We start from the raw sequence: 13,160 nt of genomic DNA on the forward strand, positions 1-13,160 counted from the left end.
TCAAAAGAACAAATTACTTTAAACAATTCGCAAACAAATACAATTCCCTCAATTATTATCTCTGCCGACGGTTTAAAATTTCCAGCTCGAATGATGATAGATACTGGAGCTGGAAGAAATTTATTAAAATTAAAAGCAATTGATCCAAGAATTCCAATTGACACAGAAAATATTTTAAAATTAATCGGAATAAATGATTTACCTCTTTACACTTTAGGGCAAATAAAATTAAATATTTTTGGTCATCAAACAATATTTAATATTATCCCAGATGCAGTCCCAGTAGACGAAGACGGTGTTTTAGGGACAGAATTTTTTCGAGACAACAACGTAAACATTAATTACACTTCAAAATGTTTAGAGATAGATAATAATCTTTATCCTTTTGTTTCCACAAAAATTTTAACAATACCAGCACGAACGATAATAACAACTACAGTTTTTCTTGACGAAACTAATAAAAATGAAGGTTACATACCAAGATTGAATTTAGGTTCAGGAATTTATGCCGGAGACGCAGTAGTAAAAAATTACGATAATAAAACATTTTTAAAATTTGCAAACACTAATGAAACTTCAGTAACTATTTCAATTCCTACAATCAAATTAGAAGAATTTGAAGAAATCAACCCTTATACATCTATCACACAAACTCAAAAATTTGATAACAATGACATGACTAATAATTTACTGAATAATTTTTTAATATCAGAAAATTTTTGTACTTTTAATAAAATAACAATTGAAGACAGAATAGAAGAAATAAAACGACTTCTTCGTTTAGACCATTTAAACCAAGACGAATACGATCATGTAGAAAATCTTATAAAAAATAACGCTGACAGATTTCAAATGCCTGGAGAACCTTTAGAAGCAACTAATATTTTAAGACATTCAATACCAACTACAGATGACTGCCCAATATTTTCAAGACAATACCGTTTTCCTCAAATTCACAAAGACGAAATAACTAAACAAGTAAATGAACTTTTAAAAAATAAAATAATTAAACCTTCTCAATCACCTTATAACACACCGGTATGGATCGTACCTAAAAAACCTGACTCAAGCGGAAATTTAAAATGGCGAATGGTATTAGATTTTCGAAAATTAAACGAAAAAACTATAGGTGACTCATATCCATTACCTCATATAAATGATATACTTGACTCAATTTCTTCCGCAAAATACTTTTCTGTTTTCGACCTAGCAACCGGATTTCATCATATAAGAATGAATCCCAATGACTCACACAAGACATCTTTTTCAACACCTCATGGTCATTATGAATTTGATAGAATGCCATTTGGTTTAAAAACAGCACCCGCGACATTCCAAAGACTTATGGACTTAACATTAACTGGACTAATTGGAACAGAACTTTTTGTTTACCTTGATGACATTGTTATTTACGCAGACACACTCGAAGAACATGAAAGAAAATTTAATAATTTAGCTGAACGACTTAGAAACGCAAATCTTCATTTACAACCAGACAAATGCGAATTCTTACGACCGGAAGTAGGATACTTAGGACACATTATTGATAAAAATGGTGTTCGACCCGATCCAAGGAAAATTATTGCGGTTAAAAATTTTTCTATACCGAAAACAACAAAGAACATTAAACAATTTTTAGGATTAGCAGGATATTATAGAAGATTTATTGAAAATTTTTCTAAAATTGCACATCCACTAAACCAACTTTTAAAAAAGGATACACCTTTTATTTGGTCAGACAAACAACAATTAGCTTTTGACACATTAAAACAACATTTATGCGAAGAACCTCTTTTACAAAGACCAGATTTTTCCCAACCCTTCGTGCTTACAACAGACGCATCAGGTTACGCGATTGGAGGAATACTTTCACAAGGGAAAATAGGAAAAGACAAGCCTATTGCATATGCATCTCGAAGCTTAAGCGATACGGAAAAGAAATATGACACTTACGAGAAGGAAGCATTAGCTATTATTTTTTGCGTATCTCATTTTCGACCATATTTATACGGTAGAAAATTTACTTTAGTAACTGATCATAAACCATTAGTATGGTTTCAAAATTCGAAGGATCCTTGTTCACGTGTTTCGCGTTGGAGATTAAAATTAGCAGAATATAACTATGAAGTAGTGTACAAGGCAGGTAAAATGAACGTGAATGCAGACGCTCTTTCAAGAAATCCAATTCCTAACGAAGAAGAATTATTTAGGAATCAAAAGGTGCTCGACGATGATACATTTTTAACATTCGGGGATAATAAAAAATCAAGTGAAAATATTCGCGATAGTGATAATAATACGTCTACATTATTACTCTTATTAACTTCTTTGCTTGACCCAATACTTACGAAAACGCAATGGAAAACCATTCTCACTAGGGCACAACGAAAATTAGAAGAAAGGGGAATTCAAGAAAAACTTACGGAAAACGTAGAAGAAATATTGCAGCCCATTATCAAGAGATCAAGAGGTCGTCCAAAAAAATTAAAAAATAAACTTCCCATACAAGAAGACAAGGTTGGTACCAAAAGAAGAGGAAGGCCGAGGAAAGACAAGAAGCCAATCTCAGAAGCTGAAGAAGAAACTGATCCAGAATACTTCGATGAATTAAGAAGAAATAAACGACTTAAAAAGACAAAGGGGAAGAAGAAAAACAAAATCGTAATTCAAGAAAAACCAAATGAAGACAATGAAACTTACTTTTCATCCACAGAAGATGATAGTTCAGAAGAAGATGACGACATATTCAAGGAATCCCTCGATGAAGAATCTCATAAAGAAGAAGATGACGACACAATTAAAAATCCCCTTAATGAAGAAATTTTTGAAGAAGAAGAAAGTGAAATTGAAGAAAATAACGAAGACAAAGGACGTAATCTAAGAAGAAAAGAAGAAATTTCTCAAGCACCTCCTATTCAAGAAAAACAATCTACGAGTAATAAAATTTTGATAGAATGTCGTGACCAATTAACAATGCGAAAAGACAATTATTTATATTTTGTAAGTACTAACGGTACCCCTCTCGACAATGGATCTAAAAGTTTAACAAAAAAATCATATCTACCCAAATTTAATAATTTACAAAAGGGTTTAGTAAAAGAATTTAAAAAGGGAAAATATTATCATTTTGCACTTCCAATTCAAGAAAATGTCAAAGAAAACTTAACTGATACTCTAAATACAATCAAATCATGTTTTAACTCTTTACTTTCAATTAGTGATAAACTAAACATTCGCAGTATTAGTATAGCAAAAACATCTCAAATTAATCACATTCCTTGGGAAGATATTAAAATTTTAATTCAAGATATTTTTTCAAACTCTAAAACAAAATTTATAATTTGTAATGGGATTACGCAATACCCTAACAAAGAAATTAGACAACAGATATTAGAAGAAAATCATTCATCGGCAATCGGAGGCCATAAGGGAGTAACAAAAACTTTAGCTAGAATTCGTCAAAAATATTATTGGGAAAATTTAAAAACAGATATTCAAAAATACATAAACGGATGTTTACAATGTCAATTAAAGAAATTAGTTCGCGTAAAAACTAAAAATCCAATGATTATCACAGACACACCTACAACTGCTTTTGAAAAAATTTCTATGGATATTGTAGGACCTTTTAACCCTCCAACTAAATCTGGCAACACGTACATTTTAACAATTCAAGATAACTTCACAAAATACTCTTTAGCAATCCCTTTACCTAATCATCAAGCTGCTACAATAGCAGACGCCTTCGTGAAAAAATTCATTTGCATATTCGGTTCACCTAAAGGCGTACTAACAGACCAGGGAAGAGACTTTTTGAGCAATTTATTAAAAAGATTAGCAAAACGTTTTAGAATTAAACAATTTCGTACAACAGCTTTTCACCCCCAATCTAACGGATCACTCGAACGTTCGCATCATGTTTTAGCAGAATACTTAAAACAATTTATTGAGAAAAATTCTGAATGGGACGATTGGTTAGAATTAGCAATGTTTTCTTACAATACTAGCATACACGAAGGAACAAAATGCACACCATACGAACTTGTCTTTGGAAAATTAGCTCGTGAACCCTCTAGCGAATCTCCTTCTCAAAACGAAAAATTACAAACATACGATGAATATTTAACTACCTTTGTTACACAATTACACGAAATGAGAGCACAAGCAAGGGAAAATTTAATTTCGGCAAAGGAAAAATCGAAATTTTATCATGATAGAAAAATTAATCCCCTAGAAATAAAAAATGGAGACTTTGTATTTTTATTAAACGGAGGAAAAATTAAAAAACTAGCAAACCAATACTCAGGTCCTTATGAAATTTTAGAAATATTAGGAAAAGGTAATGTAAAAATTAACTTTAAGGGAAAACCATTAATAGTTCATATTAATAGATTAAAGAAATCAAAAATTAATTCTTAACTTAACAAATATAAAACAATTATCTAATATAATTTTTTCTCGTTTCAGATCTGAGAAGCAGAACATATATTTTCAACAGGAGTACTAATCATATATTTTTTCTAATTTTCCCAATCCTTATTTAGCAACACCCATTTTCCTCACCTCGGAGGAATGTATTTTGAAAATGATAATTACCGATAAATTTATCTTTTCTGAGATTCACATGAAATACAAACTCATATCTAAAACTAATTCATATTTCCAAATGATTATGGGATCCAATATTCTTTAAAAAATTCTTTGCAAAGTCATTTTCTGTATTAAAAATACCTTCCTCTAGATTTACACGGATATTTTGTAAATAAAAGATTAAAATTTTTATCAAACTAAATTTTTTTTTTTAAATTTACAATTTCTATAGTTAAACAAATAAAAACAGAAAGAAATAAAAATAATTACAAATTTTTTTTTTAATAATGCTGCAAAACTAAAATTTAATAACAAGAATAAATGTTTTTAATTTTTTGATGTTCTTATCTACAAGTAGCAAGAGATGCAATTATTAAATAAATTTTGAAATTGATAAAACGATTGTATAAAGAAAAACATAATACATGGATTTAGTAAATTCCTTTAGTAAAAACAAATCCATTTATTATGTCAAATTATATTCTTTATATCTTACAAGAAGAAGATTCTTAAAAATAAATCCCTTATATAAAATTACATATAAAAGACAATTAAATATTCAAAGTAATAAATTAGAAGAAAAGCCACTTTTATTAAATTCTCTTAACATTCCAAATAACCTAACAAAATCTTTAATAATTAATTATATACCAGAATTGCCAAAAATTTCAAATACAACATTTAAACAATATAAAAAAATTTTTCAGAAATAACATATATAACCTTAATAACACTTTTTATAGCGCTATTCAGAATTCAATAAAAATATCAATAATATATGTTTAAATCTTTTAAAGAAAGTTATAAAAAAATAAATTTCTTTTGCTTATATATAAATTTTTTTTTTTTTTTTAAACTATTCTTCGAAAAGCATTGATTAAAAAAAATGGTTCCAGAAAACCAAACTTTTTATGAAAGCGAAACATTAGCTCCTATTAGATCAGCTTTTCAAGACAGACTATATAACGAACTAATACGACATATATGTTGTAGAAAAGTCACAACCAAAAACACATTTATCAAACAACAAGGGTTAATATATTGCGAAGATTGTCATCCGCTATTCGACAATGAATTAGAGATGAGACAAGACGATCATTTAATAGCATGTGCAAATATAAGCCTAGATTGCTTTAGATGCAAAGAAGTATTATACAAAGTAGTAAGAAGATCATTATTTTGTAAACAATGTTACATCGAATTAAGGGCAATACTACAAGATATAGTTTGGGAAGAAAACAATTTATTCTCAATTTAACATTAGATAAACAAAAATAATAATAACTACATATTAAATAAATAACAAAACAAAAAATATATATACATAAAGGATAATTAATTAAAATCATAAACTCACTATTCTTTACGAATAATCTTATAATAGTGACTTTATGAAATAAAAAAAAAAAAGAAGGAAAAATTATATATAAACCTTCTATTTTTTTAAATCTTTTCTACAATTTGATAAATATTTTAACAAGAAATATGAACAATTAATATTAAATAAATCTTATTCAATCACTGTGAAGCAATTATGCTCTAGGAGTTATTAACAGATAATATTTAACGATTTGATTTCAATACTTAGTTTCCTACGACTAATAATAAAAATAATGTATAAAATATAAAAAAAATTATGTTCAATCATTTAATATAAACTATGTACATTGAACAATTATATTATTGTACAACTCAATGACAAATAATAGACCACGAATAATTTTAAAACTTTTTGCAAAATATTAACAAATAATCATGTACTTTGAATAATTAAAATAAAAAAAAGAATAATGTACAACAAATAATGTTCTACGAACAATTTAAAAAAATTAACAAATATTATTAAACAAATTATTTTTAATTAACAATTACTAAACAACTTTATTTTACACAAAATATTTTTTCAAAAATTGTCCTATGATTTAAACAAAAATTTTTCAAAAATTGTTCTACGATTTAAACTAAATTTTTCTTTTTCTACGATTTATACAAAATTTTTTCAAAAAAAAAAAACAAAAAATTTTTTCTACGATTTAAACAAAATTTTTCTTTTTATACAAAATGTTTTCAAAAATTGTTCTATGATTTAAACAAAATTTTTCTTTTTCTACGATCATTGTTCTTCAATTTACACAGTTTTTCAAAAATGTTCTACGATTTATGCAAAATTTTTCTATGACTTACTCAAAACTTTTTCAATTAACAAATAATGTTAAAACGATTTTACTCAATAATGTTAAACAAACATATTGTACTACGATTTACTAAAATATTTTGTTCTTCACAATGAACACTAGAATAATGTTTTCTTGAAATTCTTTTTCTACGATTCTACGATTTAAAAGAAAGTTAACCTTATGTATTACGATATCGAGAATTTTAGACAAATCTTCTGCCGAAGCTTCAATCGCAAATTTTCAATTGTGCGATTGAATTAAGAGGGGAGGTGTCACATGCCACGTGTGTGACCTCTAAGTAACCTTAGACCAGACCTGTTACCAAGCAAACTTGACAAACACCCATCGATGAGCAATCTTTTTACAACCCTATTACGTCGATACACGGATGTGATCTGGGTATATAAGGCCCTAAATTTGGATCCAAAAATCAGTATCTAGTCAGCATCCAGTCAGTATCTAATTTAAATCAAACCGATCGACATCATCTCTGTACCAGTAGTCAGTGCGAATCTTTACTCGTTACCTACGATTATCCCAGTCTAAGTAATACCCATCTCGTGTGAGACCAAGCCGTTGTCAAATCTCCAAGCAGTAAAAATTGGAAAGGCGGTGCATCTGAACTGACTGTGGACGCACGAGCGGAGAACGGGTTTTCAGCTTCACAAAGAAGCAATAAAGGTAATTAACTAAATCTTTTCATCATATTCTTTCGATACAATTTCTATATCTAATAAACGCCTATTTGTTAAAGGTGTTTATTGGAACTGGTCTTCTCTCGGCAACTTACAAATAAAGAACTTCAAGAAATCATTATATACTATTTTATAATAAATTTCATTTTAACTAATTCTTAACTTTTATTCATTGATTCTTTTTCCTCATTCCCAAATAAGATTTCTTCGGAATTTCTTATTTAAAACGAGGATAACAAATGTTAAGAGGTAAGTTACTTTTCACGTAACACATAAACAACATATATAATTTTCTGAGCAGTAAAAAGAAAATCTTATTTTAGGATATGATTGAAATTAAAATCGAATATTAAAATTAAATTCATTCTTAATGTAAACTCAAGTTTTTGTATAAACAAAAGATTTTATTTAATTATTTTCAAAAATTCAATTATCTCGGAAAAATTAAAATAAAATTAAAAAACAAAATAATGTTTTGTTTACAAATTTTTTTTCAAATTATTGATCAAAAAACTATGAAAAATATATGAATAGAAAAATATTTTTTTCCTAAATCGTTGATTATAACTTTTGAGTTTCACCAAAGTCTATTTGATGACAACCCTGACCTGCTTACAGAGAAAATTAATTAAAACTGTCTGAAAAATATTGTAAATATAAATAGCTCTCTAAATATGAATCCATTAAAAGTACAAAGAAGAATTTATTCGTTTGGTTCTCTGTAAACAGCCAATTTCAAAAAGGTACCCCATTTTGCCCCACTCTCCTCTACTATTGTCCCTCCTGAAACTAAATTCGGCGAATTTTGACAAATCATTGACTTGGTATTTTATTTTTGAAGTAAAATATGTCTAAAATCACGTTCGGAACATTAAAGTAGCTCAAAAATTGATATGTAAATGTTATCCGCACTTTTTTCTGCCACTAAAAAATACATTAAATACACTAAACAGAAATCCTGAAAAACACTTTTTTCAACTAAAAAATTGGTTCGCTCTAGCTCTACCGAAAAAAACAGGAGCTATCGTGCTTCTATTGAATAAAAAGATTGGTATTAATGATACGACAAAAAGCCAATAAACATTTGGTATTATGTTCGATTTGTCAAATAAAAATCCTCATTCTCTGTGTATATTTTGCGATTGGTTTTATATAAAACCGCGAGACACATTTCTAGACATGAATATGTATATATATGTATATATGGATGAATTTGACATCGTTACAGCAATAATCGATCCCTAGCTCACTCCAAGCTTAATGTCCTACTCTATTTTCAGTATCTATATATATTATTCTCCACCGCACATGTACCACCAATACATACATTCGTGCCAAGTACTCAACATCCTCTTAACGTGCACTTTTTCATTTGATGTGTTACTTAACCGGGATATGCATGTTTCTTTACATTTATAAAAGAGTGTGTACTCTATTGTTCGAAAGATAAGAGAGGGGATAGAAAGATTCACGGAGAGAAAGATGAAACTGTGTCGGGGTAAACAAACAAGGGGTTGATAAACCGAGTTTGCTAACGGGGAGAACGCGCAAACACCTCATATGCTCACTATATACATCATCTTCTGTTCTTCTTTTTTGCATGAGAGAAGAAAAAGAAGAAGAAGAAGAACAAGTTGGAAATGAGAACGTGAAAGATGAAAATGTTTTTGAAAGGTGATGAGAAGCTGTGGAGATTTTTTCCTTTAAAAGAAAAAAAAACTCGAAAGTTCATTGAACTGGTTGATTTATTTTGCAGGGGAAAATTTATAATTTCAAACAAAATTATTTAATAAATGATGAAAATTATAATGTATTATACGTATTTTCAACACAGTGGAGAGAAAGCTGACTCTTCAAATAATCAAATAACTGCGACTATTATCAAATATTTATTTGTAACTGACAATTATTGTTCGTGTCAGTTATATTTCAAATATAGAAATTATTTGGTACGAATTCAGCTTGTTAAAATAATTTTTTATTTAAAGCAAATAATTAATAATACATAATTAACAATTAATTAATATTTTACTGTTTGGTTTAGATAAAGAATTATTGGGTTCATTAAAAAAATTTAGTTTATAAAAAATTGTTATACTGACATAAAAATATGTTACGAGGTAACATAAAGATCGTACGGAGTGCCATATTTAGTGCTACGTATACAATCTGATTGTACGGATCAACATCTTGGATTGTAGTAGATAACATAACAATATTTTCGTAATATCTTAGATGGTACTCAGTAGCATAATGATGCATAGCAGATAACATCTGCTTTTTACCTTCAAAATCGTATACAATCCATTTTTTTCAGAGTAGATAACTCATTCCAAAAATCGTTTAGTTCAAATAAAAAAATATTTGACTCTAGTAAAAATTGTTTGGTTCAAATAAAAACTATCTGGTTCATAAAAAATTATTCGATTCAAATAAAAAATATTTGATGCAAAAGAAAATTATATTTGCCTGAAATAAATATTTTATACTTCAACAGCAATACCTATTTGGATAAAACAAATTTTTTTCCAGAGTTAAATAAACAGTAAAAATAATAAAGAGTAAAATAATAAAAGCGAACAAAACATTCGATGTAAAAAATTGTGAATATTTTTCCCAAAGAAAATTATTCTAAAAAATACCAAAAAACAGATAATTTTTTTTTTCAATAACAGCTTTTGTTCTAATATAACAGAAAAAATTACGTTAAAGGCAGAATCCATTTCCAATCAGGTAGACTAACCAACTTCAAGTCATGGATTTAACTGCTGATAAAATATGTTATTCTATATGAAAAATAAAGGGACCCGTATTTTTTGATTTTTCATAAACACTATTTTGAAAGAAGTTATGCATATTTGAAGTTTCAGTGGCAAAACTCGAAAAAACATTGGAAAAAAATGGTTTCGCTTGTAATTTTTTTTCTAATGAGTATAATCAAATTTTTTTCTTGAAACTTGAAGATGTCCTCTTCAAAATCCAATTTGAAATTTGAAAAAAAACTTCAAAATTAACGAAATAAGAGATAGTTTTCTAAAAAAAAAATAATGTCGATTTTCTCAAAAACCCCACTTTTTTCTTCCTAATTTTTACCATTTCTCGTCAATATGAAGAACAAATCCTACAATTTTCAAGCGGGCTAAATCATCCTGTCAGCCAGGAGGATTTTTTTTCGAAATATTTCTTTTTAGAAAATTTGAAATTGTTTACGTGCATTTTGGAGAACAAATTCTCCATCAAATGTACATGTATGTATTACAAGATTAATTAATTAGGTACTTTAAATGTGTTTTAATGTGCAATAAAAAAATTTTATTTATATGTATAATAAATATTTTAATTAATTAATTTCTATTATTATTCCGCTGAAATAATTATTTATTTATTAAATGTACCTACACTAGAAAAAAGTTAGTGTGATTTTTGTTACGTGTTAAATTAACCAATGTTAAACGACATAGAATGTGGCGCCACCTATGACGGTTAAATTTGTTGCGTGTTATTTTAACACCAAATTCGGTGTTAAAATAACACTTTTTATTTTCTGTGATATTATTTATTAATTTATTTATTAATTGAATATTTATGATTCAAAATATCTGTCTTTTTCGACCTTGTATCTGACGATTGTCGAATTTTAATTGTAATTATGTTGAAAATTTTTGAAAAAATTAATTTTGCGGTTATTTTCCCTGCATTTATTATTATTAATTACAAAATGACTTAGTTCAGTTCGTTTATTTTTTCTCCAAAATGCACGTAAACAAATTTCAAATTTTGTAAAAAGAAATACTTCAAAAAAAAATTCTCCTGACTGACAGGATGGTTTAGCCCGCTTGAAAATTATAGGATTTGTTCTTCATATTGATGAGAAATGGTAAAAATTAGATTGAAAAAAAGTGGGGTTTTTGAGAAAATCGACATTATTCTTTTTTAGAAAACTATCTCTTATTTCGTTAATTTTGAAGTTTTTTTTCAAATTTCAAATTGGATTTTGAAGAGGACATCTTCAAGTTTCAAGAAAAAAATTTGATTATACTCATTAGAAAAAAAATTACAAGCGAAACCATTTTTTTCCAATGTTTTTTCGAGTTTTGCCACTGAAACTTCAAATATGCATAACTTCTTTCAAAATAGTGTTTATGAAAAATCAAAAAATACGGGTCCCTTTATTTTTCATATAGAATAACATATTTTATCAGCAGTTAAATCCATGACTTGAAGTTGGTTAGTCTACCTGATTTGAAATGGATTCAGCCTAAATTTTATTTTATTTCGGAAAATTTTAAAGAAAATAAAAATATAATATTCATTGAAATGAATAAAATACAAATAATAAACAAACGAAAAAATTTCACGATATCTACGTATAATATATATATAAGCGTGGTAAAGTGCATTACAACTGTTTTCCATTCCAGTAAACATATATGCTCAGTCTACCGTAATTCCTCTATGTCAATTTAACCAAACCATGTGAAAATAATGTACATACTTAGCAAAAAAAAAAAAAATACTGTTCATCAATGAAAATTTATTATGTCATTACTTATCAGACAATAAATTTATCCAAAAAAAGAGACCGAAAAAAACAATTGTGTTGTGGTATTATTTCCATAATAGAGTCAATTTTATAGTCTGATAATTTTATTCATAATAATAATATAAAAATTATAAAAAAACCTTAAAACGAATACAATTCAAATATTACTGTTTGAATTAATGCACAACATTCTGCTCAATCAATGTATTATAATTTATCAATGCTGTATAATAGAAAAAAAGTTACTTATATTCAAATATTGTTTACATTTTGTTTAAAATATTTTTCTGGATTATCTCTCCGTTTGGTTCAGGAATATATAGAACATTTAACATAACTTCCTAGAGACTCTCGTCGCTTAATAGTATATTTAACACAACTCTAGGTCAAAGTCAAAGGTCAGGAGACAAACCTAACCACAAAATCAGGTCAAAGGTCGTCAATAAAAAGAATAGTCAAACGCAATTTTTACTGGTGTCTTTCTATTTCAATTCAGTTGAAGTCCACAACGTTTTTAAAAATAGAAAATCAAGTTAAATTTATCTTTAATTTTCATGTGCGTTAATTTTTAAGAAATTAATTGTTACTTAAAAGACAATTGCTCAAAAATAACATGAATTGAAGTATTAAGAACAACAAGGGCGTTAAGCGGATAACGCCTGTTTTAATATTATTGAGTGAAAATGATTATAATATCCTCTATTTTAGATTAACAAAAATTTATTTCAATATAAGAAATAAATATCTGGGTGAATTTCATTCAATTTTGTAACTTTAAACGTTTACAGAAATTTGGTCAAAAAAATTTTCATTAAAAACTGTTTTTTGAAAAGTAAAAATAATTTAAGGCTTAAACATATGTTTATAAAATAATAATTATTTAATATAGTGAATTACAACTTTGTGTCAGTTTTTCACTTGAATTTGGTACCTTAATAGTTTTCTAATTAAATATAAAGGAAAGTTTATGTAGTTTTCATTTACAGTTTTTGAGCTATATTAAAATTTAAAAAATTTAACCTGAAATATTCGTTAATGTTCGTTAATATTCGTCGTTTTGCCCTTGTTGCACCCAATGCTTCAATTAGAATAAAGAATAAAAAAATAGTCGCATTACTTTTTCGTTTTTAAAAACGTTGCGACTTCAGCCACATC

The 13,160-nt window shown here is 27.3% G+C and overlaps 1 protein-coding gene and 1 long non-coding RNA gene across 4 annotated transcripts in view; one reads left to right on the forward strand and one right to left on the reverse strand.

Moving 5' to 3' along the window:
* LOC122497717 (probable JmjC domain-containing histone demethylation protein 2C) overlaps positions 1-13,160 on the reverse strand; it is a 550,088-nt gene that overhangs the window by 462,206 nt on the left and 74,722 nt on the right. The window lies entirely within an intron of this gene.
* Positions 6,900-7,617, forward strand: LOC122497721. Its single transcript, XR_006301160.1, has 2 exons — positions 6,900-7,448; positions 7,522-7,617. It is a non-coding gene; the product is annotated as an uncharacterized LOC122497721 (long non-coding RNA).

The sequence above is a fragment of the Leptopilina heterotoma genome, unplaced genomic scaffold (assembly GCF_015476425.1).
Source record: "Leptopilina heterotoma isolate Lh14 unplaced genomic scaffold, ASM1547642v1 Lhet_135, whole genome shotgun sequence".
In the NCBI taxonomy this organism is placed as follows: domain Eukaryota; kingdom Metazoa; phylum Arthropoda; class Insecta; order Hymenoptera; family Figitidae; genus Leptopilina; species Leptopilina heterotoma.